Consider the following 18,540-nt stretch of genomic DNA (forward strand, 5'->3'; position numbering starts at 1 on the left):
GGTAGTTGGGTTGATCATTTGCCTCTTATAGAGTTTGCCTATTATAATAGGTACCATTTTAGTTTTGGGATGGCTCTGTTAGAAGATTTGTATGGTAGGAGGTGTAGGTCTCCTATTGGGTATTTTGAGGTTGGTGAGGTGGAGATGTTTGACCCGAATTTGTTTCACCAAGCCATAGAGAAGGTGAAGGTGATTTGGGATAGACTTAATACTTTCCAAAGTCACCAAAAGTCCTATACAGACGTAAGGTGTAGGGATTTAAAGTTTGAGGTGGTGATAGGGTATTTTTGAAGGTATCTCCCATGAGGGGAATGATGCAGTTTGGTAAGAAGGGAAAGCTCAGTCCCATCTACGTTTGTCCATACTTGGTTTTAGAAGGGTTGGTAATGTTGCATAGAGTTGAAGTTGCCTTCTAGTTTGAGATCCATTCACCCAGTGGTCCATGTTTTTATGTTAAGAAAATGTATGGGTGATCCGTCGCAAATCATGCCTATCAAAGATATTGGTATTTTGGACTACTTATCTTATGAGGAGGTCCCGGTTGAGATCTTTGATTCGTAGGTTCTTCGGATGCAGACCAAGGACGTGGCCTCAATAAAGGTTTTGTGGAAGAACCACAAGGTTGAAAAGGCTACTTGGGAAGATGAAGAGGATATGATGTTTAAGTATCTATTCATGTTTTCTGCTCTGCAAATTTATGTGGAAGGTATGTGTTTTTCATAAAATCTTTGTTTTCTAACTTATTAAAGGAAAGATTGATTTCCTTACATCTTTGTTTTCTAACTTAGTTAAAGGTCAAAGTAGATGTGTTGGGGTGTAAATCATGCTTGTAATATCTTGTTTCATCATTCTAGGATGAGTGATCTAAGTGGGGAAGAATTAAAACACCCTGGGTTTTGGCCCTTGGAAATTCTCTAAGCTTTGAGCTCACTGGTCTTGTGAAGAATAATCATACAAGTCGTATGGTGTGTGTACAGGTTAAGCGATCCAACTCATAAGGTGTCCAATAGTTGATGGTTGGTTTTCTATTTGGGTACTACTTGGTTGTACGGGCCGTATGGTTTGGTAACGGGTTGTTAGGTTGATCCTTCACCTAATCAAAAACTTAGTAACTTGACTTGGCTCTGAGTACGAGTGGTTCACTAAGAGTCATGAGGATAGGGTATGAGTGGTATAGTCTAGCCGTATGTTGCCAAGTGTCTAACCCCTTTTGATTCTATCATGGGTACGACTAGACCGTGCAAACAAAATGGTCTGGTTATGAGTTGGTCAAGTGAGTCATATGTAGGACATAATATTGTGTCCAATTTACAGTCTTCAATGTGATTGGAGGGTACCACTCGTATGATATGGGTACGAGTTGATGGGTCCAATCATACCACCTACAGGAATTTTTACAGTTTAAGTTGGGAGTATTCTGGACATTCTCCCTCTTAACCCCTTTTGTCCCCATGATATAAAATATCTTTGAAGGCTTCCTTAACCTATTATTTTAAGTCAAACACTTTAAATCTCTCTTAAGTTCTTGGTTTAAGAAAAGGCTAGGGTTTCTTCAAGATGATCAATTAGGGCTTTCAAAGGGTGGTCTCTCCATATTCCTTGGTGTCTAAGTTATGTTACTCCCCCCTCATTGTTAGTTCAATTAAAAACATGTGTTAATGAGTGGTTTTTATAGTATTATTATGGCAATGTTTTGGTTTTGAAATATATGTTGCAGGTCTTTGTTATTGATGGTTGGATAATGTTTTCCCATGTTTTTCTTAAGGTTTTCATGTTATAATGGTGGTTTGAACATGTGGTTGCATGGGAATGGTCAATTGATGCTTGGTTTTGGTTTTGGAAACTATATGCCCTCAATATGTTTGATAAAATGCCAATAAGAATGATTTTGTCACATAGTTTGACTTTTAGTGAAATCTTTACATTGCATAATATGGTAATGGAACTTAAATTGGTTTGGATAGTTTTAAATGATTTTGTAAAGGCCTTGGTGGCTATGGTGTTGGTTTAATTGGAAATCATATGGGGTACAAAGGAATCCCCTAAGTGTTGGTTAATGATATTTCTTGCAAGCTGTAGTCGGTATGATGATACCACTTGATAATGCCATGGTAATTAAATTCTAGAATTGGTGGTTTGATTATGTGCTAAAGGTTTTAATTGGTCAATAATGGTGGGTTGTGATAGCTAACCGTAAAGGTGTGAGTCCGATGGATGAACACTAGAAACTTATATTTGCCAATACAAGTGTTGGTAATGGTGACCATATACTTGTAGGGTACACGAGAATCCCCTACGTTTATACTTGTATTTATGTATCATGGAGGAAGATAGGTACACGAGAATCCCTGGCCCCTATGATATCTCTGGTTTGTGTGGTTACATGTATTGGGTCCCGTTCAAGGGGTAACACTAGACCCATATAGCCCGTGGGTGGTTTTAGGATGGCCAAGCTATACAACTCAAGTTAAGGTTTTAAATGCATGCTAAACCCGATTTCCTTTGTTTGCACAGTATATATGTGTATATGTATGTGATTGCATATGGTTATTTACTTTTTTTTTGAGTAATGGTATTATTTTATCCTTATTCCTAAGTACATACTACCATTTATTACGCTAACCATCTTCAGGCATTGTATCCCTATGTGTGTAGGAACCGACTATACTACTCTTCCTACTCAGTGACTTAGATTTGGGGACAGCTTAGAGTCAGACTTAAGTGGTGAGCTTTCATACTTTGAAAGACTCCATTTCATGTTATGGACTTCTTTACTTTGTTTTTATTTCTTGGACTTTGGTTTTGGCTATGGCCGGGGGCATGTATCGATCAGATGTTCTTTGTTTTTGGGTAAAGGCTTCGTGTGACTACTATAGGCAAGAGCGGTGTTGGTATTGGTGCCAGCCTTGGTATTGGTATTGGCATTGAGGTTTACACCGGTTGGATATTTGGTTGGTTATGGTTATGGATTTTTATTAATGTTTTGATTTATTATTGTTCTATCTTGTTATATGTTCGGAGTTCATCCGACATAGGTTGTAGGAAGGTCATGGTTGGGTATTGGGCGTGGTCTCGGGTCCCGGTTGAACTCAAGGCACCTGACATGACTAGGCGCCAGTTCAAGTCATGTCAGTCCTTCTATCGAACAAGTAATTGGGGTAACAGGGCTTAGTCTACAATTTTAGCAGCTCCAATAAGTTGCCCAACTTAGTAGGGTGCCTCATGTAGTACATGTGGTAGTCAATGCCAAAATAAATTCTATGTTCTGCATATTTGGCAGGATCAGGATGGTTCCCCTGATATAGTCATTGTTGCCATCTAATTTTTGCCCTTCACAACTAATTTTAATTCGCAGTTTCTTCAGTTTTAAATAAAATTACAACATTTATTTTATCAGAAATGTTTTTCAAAATATTTATCTAGGTAGTTTTTTCATTTATGTATAAATTATATATTATCATATTTGTATATACGAGATCGTATAATTTTGATACTTAAATAATTATTTTACTAGAAATCAAATTTTAATCAAGAACTGTCTTGAAAAAACTAATTCAAAAAGGGTAAATCTTGATTTAAATATTTTTCTTAAAAAATAATTTATTTGGAAAATATTTATTTGATTTTATTAAATCTAGAAGTTCAGGATTGAAGGTTGTTAATTTATTTCAAACTTTAATTAAGCTTAACTAATTTATTAAATATAACCATAATTGAAATCAATCTGGCTACAATTGCAATGCAATTGGCCAATTGATTTTCAATTAGGCTAAAATTTTAACAATTAGGCTATCTAATAAATTTCCTAATACCTATTTCTTACCTCGAATATTGATCCACAACAACTAATATCGACCTAGCAAAAACCCTACCCTGATTTTCCCCTTTTTTTCTTCGCTCATCTCCCTCTCATTTCGTACGACACCATGTGACCAACACACGGATGTGTACCTTCAATGTTATAGAACATGGGATGTAGTGTTTTTCAATTTCTTCATTATTTTCTCTTTCAAAATTTGATACAAATTTATGCCGATTTCTACAGCCCAACCTTGTCCGAAAAAAGGATTCAAAATCATGCCCCAAAGAAATTTCCAAAATTACCCTCAAATTTCTCAACTCCCACATCGTTTGAAATTAGAATTTGACCCCAAAATTATTACTGTATATCTTTCCTATTTTTATTGGGGGAAAGCGGTTAGAGGTTGAAATTTAGAGGCATTGTCCGAGAGTTATATGTATTGGTTGTTATTGAAAGGTGATGGAAATAGAGTTATGAACTATTTTGCATGGTTTGGTTGTATTAAATTGTGGAAGGTGGATATGGTAATTGAGTTATGGAAGGTGGATATGGTAATTGAGTTATGGAAGGTGGATACGGTGATATACTATTAAATTCATGATTATTTATGTCTATGACTCAATTTGGTTTAATGGATTGGTTGGAAGGATAAATAAATCCAAATTTGTTATTGGAAGATGTTGTATGATTATGAATGGCATGTGAATGTAATTGGAGTATAAGAGGGTTAAAGTGACTCCCTTTATGGTGTAATTAAGGCTTACTACTTAACCACTAGTTTGGTGAATTCAAATAATTTAATTGTGACATTTGATTGCTAATACTAGATTGCTATATATGTTCATTGTAGATAAGTAATCCGAAAAGATGGGAAGTCCATTTGGGACTAGTATTGAAGGTTCACAGTCAGGTATGTTAAGCATACTCTATACCATATCTTTGGCATAAAAGTGAACAATTATTCTATTAAGAAAGTTTCCAAAGTTATTCAGTAACATGTGATCCATAATGGTTTTGTATGATGTCCTACATTACCAATGAACTTGTTTCCACCATACAAGATGTCAAGACATTCCAAAACTTACTTGTTTTCCAAATCTTACATGTTTATTGCACTAATGAAGGTCAGAAGGTATCTGGTTACTCAAACAAGATCCATGTGCTATTAATGACTCCAAAACGTTTCATTGATATACCAATAAGTTCCTACTTCATTTTTATGGCAATGATGACTCCAAAATACTTTATTGATGTGACAATGAGTTCTTACTTCATTGTTATTGCATTAATGGTCTATTTATATGTCTCTTATTGATGTATCATTGTTTCAAAGTATAAAAAATGTGGTGGCGACTGAAATAATAATCTCAAAGATTAATTGAACTAAGTTATGAAAGTTCTCTCTTATCGGGTGGTATCCCAGGGGCATAAGCCTATAATGGATCGATCCCTATTTATGTGTTTATGGGTAGTATCTCAGGGGCATAAGCCTATCATGGGTCGATCCCAGTTGATATGTACTAGAGGAGGCCCAATGGTAACAGTTACAATAATGATTACAAAGATGATAAGAACGAAGGTAAAGATATTGAATAAATACGATGTATAGGTTGTAACAAGTTCTAGTAAGTGTGGTCCACTCCTATTACGATTTATTCACTTGTTTCTGATTTCTATTGAGATCCTATATCATATGTGATTATCTACAGCTTTATATACTCAGTACATATTTCGTACTGACGTCCCCCACGGGGGTCCTGCATTTCATGCTGCAGGCATAGGTACCTCAGCTCATACACTGCACAAGTAGGAGCTAGGATATCTTGCTGCTTTTGGTGAGCTCCAGTTTGCTTCGGGTCTTTTTGTGTCATATCCAGTCACTTTTGGTATTATATAGAAGTTAGTTATATAGCGGGGTATGTCCCGAACTTAGTTAAACTCTGTGTATTGTCTAGAGGCTTTGTAGACCTAATGTACAATCAAGGTGGTGTTTTGTTAATAGACGTGATGGCTCCAACCACCAAGTATTATATATCCATATATATGTGTGCTCGAGCTTATACAGGTGATTATTTCCTTTTATATACGACATGATGTTGTACAAATTATTGGTTGTCATAGAGGTATGCATGGGAAGTATAAGGTTATGAGCTGCTTCTCCCGGGCCTCCTCGGTTACAGGTTCTAGTCCGCCTCAATAGGATTTGAGGCGTGACACCAATCTATGCGACATAGGTACTACTTATGCCTCGTAGGTATCAATGATAAATAAGATGTTGTAGATTTGAGAATCCTAGCACCTATTATGGCCACCTATGTGGCGTAGGTGCCATTTACGCCCCATAAGTGGCCACTGACTTGGTTTGTACGGTATGTTTTGGTATGGATTTTTAAGGTTTTTATGTAATATATAAATTCTCTATTGATGTTTTTTGTTTAGTTTATGGACTTTTCTGCGCTCATACTATTCACAAATATATATTTGATTCTAAGACTGCCTTTTGATCTTGGAATTTCTTTGTTCTTGGATTTTGGTTGATTAATTTATTTAAGACTTTGGTTTTTATTCTTCATTGTTATGAGATTACTTCTATTCTTTGTTTATTGTATTCCATGGCATTTCTTGCAACTATGAGCAGCTAAATTCCTTAGCTATGGTTGTGGGAACCCAGGTAGAATAATGAAACAGGGAAAGTGTAAGTTTTTTCTAGATCATTCTTTACACTTCCATTGTGATCTCATTCAATTTAATTGCTTTCTTAGCGGTGGACAATGCTAAGAACTTGCATATATTCGAGATCATCTTCACAAGAGAGATTGAAATTGGGAAATATGGATTACAGTAGTGATTCAAGGCTATCAACACTCAACTAATGACTTGAGACCCAAAGGTGATAAGGTGACACCATGAGACTCACAAGCTGAATGGTAAGACTTATCAAAGTGTTCACAAGATAGTTGGTAATACCTAGCTTGTCAGATTCTGCATGTGTGGCAGTAAGATAGTTGGATTGAGCACGAGAAACCTTTAGAGTTAGGAAGGTAGGGGGAACACAATCCTAGTGTTCATCCCAGATTGATTATAACTTAAGGCATTCAATACTTGTTACTTAATAATATTTACTACAAATTCCTCTAATTTACTTTTCTACTTTTTCGACTACTTCAACAAGTTTGAGAGATAGATTCAAACCTATTCCTTATCGTATCGAACCTAACTTAGTTGGGTTACTATAATTTGATAGGAACCGCATTGTATCTTCTTGAAAGGTATAGTTTGGGTGACATCAAATTTTTGTGTCATTCTCTAGGAATACGGTTATGGATTTATTGATTGAATTTGTTGAGATTATGTTCTTTTACTTTTCTCTTCTTCTTAGGGCATATACTGGTGTATGACCAGTACTAGGAGTCAAGGAAATCCCTTGATCCCATTTTTTCCAGAGCTAAAAAGAATCCTAAAACATAAGCATAGGATGTCTTAACTCGATCGTGAAGCTTATCATGGGCTGGCTCAAGTTGATCCATAGAACTTACCTCTCCCACCTCCTCAAAAGTCAGCTGCAAAAACTACTGCATAGTTATTAGTGAAAAATTATGAGAAGGGATAATCAAGCTAACTAGTGTGCAACTCAGGAAGCAAAGAGAGCAAAGCAAAGGCAAAAAGTTGATTGTCGAGCAAAACTTAATAGAGGTGGAAGAGATAGAGATCTATTACCCACAGGTTTTTAGTATTTACCATCACATGAAGATCCAGATAAAGAAATAGGGTATGTAGAGCCTATTAAGACTGAGCCATTATTCTTCTTGAGTTGCCCTAGGGGGTTAAGTTTGATATTACTAGAGCTATAATCTAGTTGCTAAATTTTAAAGGTGTTTGAGGGCCTGCCGACTGATGACGCAAACATGTACCTCATTAATAATATTGGAATTTTCACTTCATATAATATACTTGGGATGGATCAAGAAAGGTTGAGACTCGGACTGTTCCCATTCTCTCTGACTAGTGAAGAAATATTATGGTTAGGGGAACTACCTTGTAGGTCCATTACTACTTGGAATGAGTAGTGGAAGTTATTTTTAGATTGTTTTTCCCTCCTACCAGAATGCTACAATTGAATGACGATATCTATAATTTTAGTAAAATATATTCTAAACCAATGTATGATGCATGGTTTTGGTTTAAGAAGAAATGGATGATTATGCCTAATCACAGAATTTTGGGGAGAGATTTTCTAGAGATTTTCTTTCATGCCCTAAATACTAGTTCTAAAGCTATGGCTGATACTATTACTCGAGGTTCATTCATGAACCTGCATTTGGATCAGCGTTAGATATCTTAGATTAGTTCTCTCTTACCAATCAATAGTAGAATACTCGAGAGGTAGAGAAAAGTGTCAACAATTATGCTATAGGTCCTTCTAGAGAGAATAAAGTTGTAGATATGGTTGCGTAGCTGAGGATGGAGATTGGCTTACTGACAAAACTATTTGCAATTATGAATTTTGAGAAGGTTAATATTGTGGGTGCCCACGGTAAAACTTCTAGGTCATATGATTCTAATATGGATGAAAAAGCAATGTATCTAGATAGAGAGTTGGTGGGTTTTCAAACCAAGGACCAATCGTCTGCTCAAGACAATTAGAACTCAAGGCAAGGGAATCAAGGTTGAAACTAATATAGAGATAATTACATAGATTAGAGTAGAGAGAGAGGGATGGTCATAGGAGAAGATGTAAGGATGATTATAAGGAGAAAAGTGGTGACTATTTTAATGAGTCAAGAATGGAGGCATTGCTCACTAATATGGTTAAGGGTTTCAAAAGTCAAGAAAGTTTCCTTAAGGAGATTAAGGTAGACATTTTAGGTTTGACTAAAGAGTGGAATTGCATGCTACTACAATCAAGCAGCTTGCGTAATAATTAGGAGGTTACATTCAATATTCACAAAACCATGAAGCAATTGAATGACATGAGGGTAGTTTAGGTGATAAGTTATGTTGATAACCATGGAGGTCAACCCTTTGGCTACCTTTATGAATTTTGAGTAATCAAGGTACCTGCATCATGTCGCAACATTAAATCAATAACCCACGATATCTTGCTATTAATGCATTTGTGTTAATTTGTGTTAGTGTGATTGATATCAAATGTATGTACCTAAGGTTCCAAGGGTATCTTTCTCACTCTCTTGTTTTATAGTAGCCTAATGTATTGGGTACAATGCATGTCTATTTAATGGGGGTGGGGCTACTTGTGGGTCTAGATATCCTCTTGGGGCTTTTGTTGTCATGCTATTTTTCCTCGAAGTTTGTTATTAGTAGAGCCGAAATATTTAGGACATATTGTGTTTTGTTTCATATTATTTTATGTTGTTTTGGTTTACTAGGAGAAAAATTAATACCTAAGTGCAGTTGATATATTTTGTTTTAATTGGGATTAAATATGTTAGAAAAAATGATACCTAAAATTTGTTTTGAATTATGTGATGTGCTTATATATGTGACAATTATGGATCTTGTTATGGCATTAGGATTCGGTTCATAATAATCATAGCTAGCATTTTCATGAACCAGATAGGTAGTCACTTGTGATGCAACCCTGTTCTCTATGTATGTGAGATACTTACTTAGTTCCCTTTGTGTGCTGAATCTAGAACTTACCCGGTTAGTTTTCCTAGATTGTAGGATAGTCGGTTAGGAAAGGATCATGGTCTATTCTTGAATTAGTCCACTTTTTGACTAAATGACCTTCCAAATGCAAACGAGTATCACTTTATCCGTATTTTGATCCTATATAGACTATTTTTCTTGTTCACACCTTTCACCTTCCCAGTTTAAATACAATGAACCTGTTTTGGCCCTGGTCCTCAATGGACACTGTGCACCTTAACTTATGCAAATCACTTAAGTTGAGGGTAGCAATCATACGGGTGTATGATTAGAAGTCGGTATGGAGAAGGATGCAAATAAGAGAAAAGAAACTAGCACTGGTTATGGTAGAAAAAAGAAAAAAAGAAAAAAAAAGAAAGAATAAAAAAAACCATACTCAACCTGAATAATCAAATAAAAAGAAAAAGGGAGAAATAAGGGTGGAATAATAGAAAAAGTTGGTTGATGAGTGGACCCCTAACATAATTGTAGTGCCAAGGAGGCTTAGTCAGTAAATTCCTAAATGTACCATACTATCCCCCAAGCCTACGTTATAAGCCAAGTAAAGTCCTATACTGATCCTACTTCGACTTTCTGTAAACCAGGGTAAAGAAAATAAGGGCAAGCCTACTATATTCTATGCATATTTTCGAACTTCTTTTGAGAGTATGAGTGTCTTGTGATTGTCCTTGCATTAATATTCATTATTCCATTGAGTGAGTGGGACTTCTTTGTTGTAAGGGTGCATTGGTTGTTTGCTAGCTACTTATTTATTCAGGTAGTATAATTTGCATATATGCTTGATTATGTGCTGCTAATATAATGACATAGCTTGATTCTCTTGTGTGAAATGATTGGGCTACATTGATTCACACAGTTGGTTTTAAAAAGAATCAAAATAGGAGGGGTTTATGTTTTTGAGCTAAAATTGGGATTGACCGCCAAAGGAATCTTAGGTTTCTCTTGGTTAAGAATCTTTGTTGTGTTTTGTTGTGTTTTGTGGCCTGACGACATGCAAATATCTAAGTTGAGGGTGTTGATGTGACATAGTTCCATGGCACTTTTGATACTTAAAACTAGAAAATATGAACTTACTTAGGTTCGTTTTGGCAGATATGATATGTTTTTGTGTCTATTTTGTAGGAAACTAGGGTTTGGAGAGAAAAAGGAAGAAAAAGAGTTACGATTGTAGAAAGGCTCACTTAAGATGCCACTTACGTCGCGTAGGTCCCACCTACGGCCCTTAAGTGGCTTGTCATATGTTTTAGAGTTACAAACTTTAGAGAATCAGAAGTTACAGTGATGAGCCTTCTAGTTATGATAGGGAACCAATGGCCCCTAGGTACAACCTACGGCGTTGTAGGTACCAATGTAAGTGTTAGAGAATTAAAGTTCAGAGAAGCTGTAGAAGTAAAGATTTCCTGTTACTTATGGTGGGCCAACCTATGGGATGTAATTACTACTTACACTCTATAGGTATCAGTGCAAAAGAAGATGTTGTAGATTTGAGAGCCTGCCACCTACGATGGCCACCTACGTGGCATAGGTGCCATTTACGAACCGTAAGTGGCATCGTAAGATTCCACCGACTTAGTTTTCCTTGTATATTTAGGTTTGGATTTTTAGGGTTTTCATGCAATCTATAAATACTCTTTTGATGTTTTTAGTTAGCTTATGCACTTTTACACACTCATACTATTAACTAGCATATATTTGATGCTAAGATTGACTTTTGATCTTTGAATCTCTTTGTTCGTGATTTTTGGTTGATTAATTGATTTGAGACTTGCATTTTATTCTTCATTAATTCATAATTACTTCAATGCTTTCTTTATTAAATTCCTTGGAATTTCTTACAACTATGAACAACTAAATTCCTTAGCTAGGGTTGTGGGAACCTTAGCAGAATAATAATGTAGGGGATGTATGAGGTTCTTCTAGATCTTTGTTCACACTCTCATTGTGATATTTTTCATATTAATTATTTTCCTAGTTCTGACCAATGCTAAGAACTTGCAAGTATTCGAGATAGTCTTCATAAGAGAGATTGAGATTTGGAAATAAGGATTACAACAGTGATTCAAGGTCATTAACCCTCGTCTAATATCTTGATACCCAAAAGGTCATAGTTAAACTGTGATCAAAGACAAGGGTTAGTAAGGCAACACCCTAAGACTCACAAGGTGAAGAGTGAGATTTTTAAAGTGTTTACAAGATGGTTAGTAGTACCTAGTTTGCCAGATTTTTCAAGTGTGGTGGTAAGAAAGTTGGATTGAGCATGGAAAACCTCCGGAGTTAGGAAGCCGGGGGAACATAATCCAACTATTTATCTCAGATTGATTACAACCAAAGGCAATTGAGACTTGTTACTTTTTACTATTTACTACAAATCGCCCCTTCCCCATTTACTTTTCTGCACTTCTGGCTACTTCAACAAGTTTGGGAGATGGATTTAACCTATTCCCTATGGGATTGACCCCAACCTAGTTAGGTTACTATAATTTGAGAGTGACTGCATTGTATCTTCTTGGAGGGTATAGTTTGGGTGACATCAGTTGAATTTGATATAAGTCGCGAAATCCTTTTATAACCCTTCTTATTCTCTTCTCTAGTTGGTGACTCAATTATATCTAAATGGGTATACAGAAATTTCCCTATCACAACTTTCCAAAAAGTTACTTTAGCTGATCTAGTAGAGTTAGATATGGAAGATTTCGATGTCATTTTTGGTATGGATTAGATACATTCCTATTTTACCTTAATTAACTATAGAAACAGAGTAGTCCAATTTCATTTTCCAATGAATAGATCGTAGAATTGAAGACCTCAACACTTATAGGTTGGTTCATCACCTAATTTAAAGCTAGAAAATAAACTCAAAATAGGGTATCTATCATCTTATTTGGGTTAGGATTCAAAGTGTGAAACCCAAACTCTTTAGTTAATTTTAGTGGTTAATAAATTCCCAAAGTATTTCCCAAATATTTACCAGAATCCCTCCTAAGTGGGAGATAGAATTTGGCGTAGAACTTTTTCTAGTTTTCTAGCCTATCTCAATTCCTACTTACAGGATGGCTCCAACCGAGCTTAATGAATTGAATGAATAGTTAAATGACCTCTTAGATAAAGGATTCATTATACCCTAACATTTCTTTATGGGTGATCCAATTCTTTTTATATGTAAGAAGGATGGTTCCCTCAGAATGTGCATCTATTCTGTTGAATAAAGTCATAATAAAAACTGAATAACCTATTCTCAGGATTGATAACTTGTTCGATCAACTTCAGAGTGCTAGTTTTTTCTCAAAGATAGACCTTATATTGGATATCATCAACATAGAGTCAGAGAGCATGACATTTTGAAGACAACCTTTAGAACATGGTAGAGTACTTATGAATTTGTTGTTATATCTTTTGGAATGATGAATTCTCCTATAAATTTAATGGACTAGGTAAACATGGAGTTTAAATAGTACTTGGATATATTTGTCATTGACTTTATAGATGACATCCTCGCTTATTCTTGGAATGAGGATGTATATGCAGAACATTTAAGGATTTTCATGCAAACACTCAAGGATCACCATTTATTCCCTAAGTTCAACAAGTGTAAATTTGGTTGAAAGTAGTGGTATTCCTTAGTCACATCTTTTTCTGTCATGGCATTCTGATTAATCCTCAAAAGACTAAAGTAGTTAGAAACTAGCCTAGACCTATCTCTCCATCAGACATCAAGAGTTTCTTAGGTTTAACTAGTTACTACAGATGGTTTGCTGAAGGATTTTCCTTCAATTTGACTAAAAAAGATCAAATGTTAGTTCTTTGAAGCTTACGAGAAGTATTTCAAGAGTTGAAGACTCAATTTACTTTCTCTCCAATTTTGAATCTACCAGAGGATCCAAATAGGTTTGTTATTTACTATCATGCTACAGGAGTTGGCCTTGTGTAATACCCTACATTTGTAGGATCAAATTCTAGCCATCCCTCATACGTGTATACACTTGAATCAATGATTTATAGCTTAAAATAGGTGTGATAATCAATTATTTGGTATGGGAACATCTTGCGATATTTATTGAAGTTACAAAAATCTCTGAGCTCAAAGTTGGGTTGAGGACTCCCAACCTATTGAGTTTTAGTTTTCGATTTTACTGGGGTCAATTTCCAATGGCCATTGCACCTAGAATATAACGAATTTGTGGCCTACTATATATTAAATTAAATCCCTTTGAGTGTTTTTTCTAATGTAACTTATCATTCATCAATACGAGTTTGGAGTAAAATGTTATAGGAACTTTAGTGAGGCACTATCCAGGATGCAGATGGCCACGCGAGGCAATGTTTAGACCATATGATTAGGGTCACGAGGCAAGACTAAAATCGTGAAATTAGGGCCACATTTTGAGCCTATCTTCCCGGATCTTAAAATATGTTTTCCCATATTAAATCATGGAAAAAATGATCATTTTATCCCTATAACTCCCCCAATCCATTTTATAACCCTAAAGTCATCCAAAACTAGTAGAAGGATCCAAAAATTTCTCATTATCATCCTCCCAAGAACATCAAGGAGGATTTCTCTATTCTAAGTCTTGTAGATTCAAATTCTCCTATCTTCTTCAAGGATTTTCATCAAAAAGGAATGTAACTTGTATCTTATATTTTGCCATAAATTGATTCATTATTCATGTGTTTAAATTATTGAGTTTGAAATTGGGTTGAATGATTTTGATTGTTATTACTTAAATTTCTTTTCCCATATTTTAAATTTCTTATTCGTGCTTTAAATTTATGATTTTGGGACTAAATTGGTGCATAATAATAATGGTTGGAATAGGGGACATGGGTTTCCCCAAATTGATGAAATTTTGAATTGATAATGGCATTAACGTCAACCCACTTTACAATCTTAGTTTTAAATATGAATATTCACATAGTTTAACTTGTCCTTTGAAAACATTGTATTTTATTAAAGGATAAATCGACAACAATGTTTTTGGAATGCCCTTGGTAGGCATTGTTTTGGATTTGAAATGGAACTTTGAAGTCTAACAGTTAAATAAACTAGTTTGGCATAATTGAATTATCTTGAACGTGCATTAGTATGATGATACCATTTTGAAAAATTCCTTAATAAAGACTCCTTGGTTAATGGTTGGGCTTATGTGTAAACTATTTGAATTTGGTCTTAAAGGAAATTGTGTAGCTCACCGTAAAGGTGTAGTCCTGGGGGACCAACATTGGAAAGAATGTTTCCCGATGTTGGGTGTCTATATGACAATGTATCTGGATACACATTATATTTTGGATGGCTATCTCTTTAGTGTATTTATCCTTTCCTTTGTACATACGAATAACATGGACTAGGGCACATCCGACAGGGGGAACTAGACCCATATAGTATGTGGGTTCCTTTAGGATGGAGTGAGCTACATAGTTAAGGCTAATGGTTAAACTATCATGTTAATTAACCTGTTTCCCTATCCTGGCATGCTATATATGTATATATAAATGTAGTGCATATGGTTTTGATTGGTTTTTGATAAAAGCAATATTTTATCCCTTTCCCTTGAGTTACATGCCAATGCTTGCCCTACTGATCATCCTCGGACACTGCATCATTTCATGATGTAGGTTCAAATGACTTTTATATTACTCATGTACAGTGTTTGGTGGTTCGGTATGTCTGTTTATGTGTTATGAAGTGGTCGTCTCTATCTTTTGAAAGGCTCGGTCATTTAATTGGTTTTAGGATTATCTTAGTATTTCTTTTTGTTTTTTTTTTATCATAATTAGGGGCATGTCTTGGCTTAGTTGGCATATATGGTTTAGAGGCTTTTGTGCTTAGTTTTAGGGATGACATGGATATTTTGTTTTGACTCTTAGCTTTCTTTTGGATTCATATATCTTTTATAAAATTGTTTGGCCTCCACTGTTTATATTTATGTGCCTTTGAGGTAAGGCTAAGGGGGTTGTCCCTGTTAGTGTCCTAAGTTTTTGTTTTAGTAATGACAAACTAACAAGTGTATCTGTGTAGTTGCTAAAGATAATAGAAGTCAGCCCCAGAAATAGAAGGACATTAAGAATGGAAGGATATCCACATATCCAAGGAAAATTATTCACAACAAGAAAACATGGAAGGAGAATCTTTTCTCCAAATCATTTTAAGATATTGGAATATATAAAAGATCACGACATGGTAAATGGAACCGAAAAATAATTTAAGAATATGGAAAGAAGATCAATAAAATATCATGGAAATGGAGGAAGGATGACAATCCCAAAATCATGGCAGACCACATCAATCAAGAAGAAAAGATCATAAGAACATTTGGAAAGAAATCAGTCTCTACAAAACCAAAAATAAAAATAGATCACAGACATATCTAATATGGACGTGATCCAAAGCCACATATGGAGATTTCTTATATGGACATATCATATGGCTATATTCCTCAATCAAGGAATTAATTTAAATACTTGATTGAGAAGAAATCTCTTGGGTTTCCTCGTGAAGAGTTACAGTCGAAGACTATAAAAAAAAAAGACCGAAGGCAGATAATACTCACGCAACTTCAAGGAGAAAATTTGAACTGTCTCATTCTTAGTCTTACAAAGCTCTGTTACTTAAGTTTACAATTGTTATATAAAAAGTAGGATTGAGTCAACTTTGTAAAATCAACTGAATCTGTGTCACAAGATCTGAGGAGCAAAATAAGTCTTCAGAAATTGTTTTCTATCATTGAACTCGAGCCATATGTTTAAAACCATAGCCTGGATTATGTATCTCATCCGTCATATAATGTCATGCCATGAGATTTGGTGTGGTGACCATGTTTTCCTTTGAGTTTTACCCTTTCAACGATCTAAGAAAACTTCAAAATCCAAGGGGACTGGACGTAGGCACTACATTGGTGTGCCAAAATAGGATAAATCTTTGTGTTGTTACTTTACTTCTTATTACTTTCTTGCTTAACTTTTTTTGAATTTAATCTATTTGTGAAGTTTTCTAATCTACAGGTGAGACGATTGTGAAAGGGTCAGTAGTCGACTCACACAAGAAAAATTTCAATTCACCCCCTCTTGAATGTTAATTGGTATCAGATCAAGTCTTACAAATAGCATTGCTTAACTATAAATGAGGAAAGATCAAATGGCCAGTTACCCAATTCCTAGTGCTCTCCTTCAGGATGGTCACTATTCCACAAGACCACGGTACTTTATTGGGCAACATTACTCCTAATGGAAGAATAGGTTCAGGATCTTTGTCTAATCAAACAACTTCTAAGCCTGGGTGGTCATCAAAAAGGGTCCAAAGCCGATTCTAAGACTCAAGGAAAAGTCAAAGGACAAAGATAAAGAATCTATTGATAACGCTCAAACTACACTCTTGAATGGGTGTAAGCGATTGTCATCAATATAAAACTCAACTAGGTTGGGGTCAAATCCCACAGAAAATATGGTGTGAACTCAAGTCATTTGAGATTTAATTCACTGATAGATTATTGTTTCCTGAAATGGGGGTTTAAGTTTCACAAATGATTGTTCGTCACCAAGATTTTAAGAAATTACCAAAATTATGTTCATTAGGGCTTATGGTACATGACAGATGCTAGAGATGACTCAATATTCTCATGGTGATTAGGATAACAAGCTATCTTTATCGATGATATGCTCAAATATCTCTCGACCTATTTAAGTGTCTAATTTCCTAATCCTCTCAGACTTAGGGAATTTTTGTTCACTGTCCAGATTTTACCTCAGGTTAACCAACCTTGTTACAGTGTTGCTTATTAAACAAAGTATTTCCGAGTCCCTGTTGATAATTCACTTCCTACTATATATGATTTCTTTCTAGAGAAAATCAAAGTAGGTGTTTCTATTGTTTACAACCAACAGCCGTTAATTAAAATCTTAGAATTATCAAGAAATCCTAACACCTATTAAATCTTGAGTGTTTAGCACATGTCATGACCTAACCGTTGATCCCATAATTCAGGTTAATGGAGTTTAGCTACTCATGATGCATGGAAAAAGTACACGAATTGAATTCATAAGTAAGAAGATTAACTTACAACGATGATGAAAATCAAGAAGTATAACTTGAATTGAACCATGATTATGAGTATGACGGCTTATCACGGATGTCATCAGCTCCTCTGCACTTTTGGTTTTCACTGCCTAAGGCTGACAACGATGATGATGCCTTATCACCATCCTGACGATGTATCATGGGTGTTGTCACAAAACTATCTTAAATTTTCATCTTCTATTTCAGGCTGACGACGCTCCTGACGCCTTATCAAAAAGTGTCATCACAACTTCAACTCATGCCAAATCTCTGGTTAAGTCTGATAACAACTGTGATAGCCTATCACAGGACTGATGACTTATCACAGATGTCGTCAGCCATACTTCTCTTCAGATTCCTCCAGATTTCAACTTCTTTGCTTCCATTTTTGTTGCTTCTATATCCCATCAGCTTAAACTGTAAAATCAGACATAAACAAATCAAAAATGAAAAAAGTTGCTTAAGACTTTGCAATTATTCTTGGTTAAAGGTCTTAAATGTGTTAGCAATTGCTCACACATCAAAACCCTCAACTTAAAACAATTGCTTGACCTCAGGTAACTCAACAGAGCTAAGAGAATACATAGCATATTCAGCAGCTAATTTTCTCTTTTAAGCTCAAAACATAGTTACCACCTCTAAGGTCAATCCAATTAAAACCAACTGTGTTTGTCATTGAAGAACAATAATTTAACACAAAGGACTCAAGCGATGGCATCAATCTTAGCCACAACAACCATTCATATACCATTGCTACACTATCTAAACAATCAAGTAGCTAGCAACAATACCATTGTGCACTCACAACAAAGAAATCCCCTTCCTCACATATAATAAACCAAAAATGTAAACGTGGGGATCATCAAAAGGCTCTCACTCTCAAAACGAAGTTCCAATCAGTGTATGCCAATTACCATAGGCTTGCCCTTATTTTTATTACCAAGACCTTCAGATAGGCCAACTAGGATCACTATAGGACTTTTTTTAGGCTTATAATGTAGGCTGGGACAGGTATGAT

Source organism: Capsicum annuum, unplaced genomic scaffold (genome assembly GCF_002878395.1).
Source record: "Capsicum annuum cultivar UCD-10X-F1 unplaced genomic scaffold, UCD10Xv1.1 ctg2754, whole genome shotgun sequence".
Classification (NCBI taxonomy): Eukaryota; Viridiplantae; Streptophyta; class Magnoliopsida; order Solanales; family Solanaceae; genus Capsicum; species Capsicum annuum.